Source organism: Galeopterus variegatus, unplaced genomic scaffold (assembly GCF_000696425.1).
Source record: "Galeopterus variegatus unplaced genomic scaffold, G_variegatus-3.0.2 Scaffold757, whole genome shotgun sequence".
Lineage (NCBI taxonomy): Eukaryota > Metazoa > Chordata > Mammalia > Dermoptera > Cynocephalidae > Galeopterus > Galeopterus variegatus.
Genome location: NW_007726868.1, coordinates 253,324 through 254,376, shown reverse-complemented (window position 1 = coordinate 254,376; position 1,053 = coordinate 253,324). Strand labels below are relative to the sequence as shown.

General features: G+C 38.5%; 2 protein-coding genes across 3 annotated transcripts in view; one reads left to right on the top strand and one right to left on the bottom strand.

Annotated features, from left to right (window-relative positions):
• The window catches only part of PTPN23 (protein tyrosine phosphatase, non-receptor type 23), a 60,184-nt gene that overhangs the window by 16,174 nt on the left and 42,957 nt on the right, over nucleotides 1-1,053 (bottom strand). The gene's annotated exons all lie outside the window — the stretch shown is intronic.
• Nucleotides 1-1,053, top strand: part of LOC103590032 (syntenin-1) — a 10,069-nt gene that overhangs the window by 957 nt on the left and 8,059 nt on the right. The gene's annotated exons all lie outside the window — the stretch shown is intronic.

The following is a 1,053-nucleotide window of genomic DNA, read 5'->3' as shown; positions in this document are numbered from 1 at the left end:
ACAAGCAGACAAAAAAAAAAAAAGAATCAAAGGCATTGAAGAAAATCTGAGAGAGATATCAACCTTAAGCGCTCAGATATCCGAGTCATGGGTATCCCAGAAGGGGAGGAAAAAGGAGATTGCATTGAAAATATATTCAACAAAATACTGGCGGAAAACTTCCCAGGTACAGGAAAAATCACAGATCTTCAGATCCAGGAAGCTCAACGATCTCAAAACGTATTCAACCCAAAAAGGTCTTCTCCAAAACATGTTATAGTCAAATTGGCAAGACTCAAAGACAAAGAGAGAATCTTGAGAGCTGCAAGAGAGAAGCGTCAAATCACCTATAAGGGAGCCCCAATCAGGCTAACATCAGATTTTTCATCACAAACCCTAAAAGCCAGAAAGGAATGGGAGGATATATTCAACATACTAAAAGCCAGAGATTGCCAGCCAAGAATACTCTACCCTGCCAGGCTATCCTTCCGAAATGAAGGGCAAATAGTATATTTCTCAGACAAACAAAAACTGCGGGAGTTCACCACCACATGAGCACCCTTACAAGAAATTGTAAAAGGAGTACTGGGTTTGGTTCCTTGAAAAATAACCACCATTGCAGAAAGCAAGGAATAAAAGACATCTAAGACAACCAAACAACAACCAATAAGATGCTAGAAATAAATCAACACTTTTCAATAACAACTCTTAATGTAAAAGGCAGGATACAAGAAGATGGCAAGATATCCCATGCTCTTGGATTGGAAGAATCAACATAGTGAAAAGGGCCATACTACCCAAAGTGATATACAAACTCAATGCAATCACCATCAAAATTCCAATGACATTTTTCTCAGAAACGGAAAGAACTATCCAGGCATTTGTATGGAATAACTAAAGACCACGCATAGCCAAAGCAACGCTGAGCAATAAAAATAAAGCTGGAGGCATAACACTACCTGACTTTAAACTATACTACAAAGGTATAATAACCAAAACAGTATGGTACTGGCATAAAAACAGACACACTGATCAATGGAATAGAATAGAGAATCCAGAAATCAACCCACACAC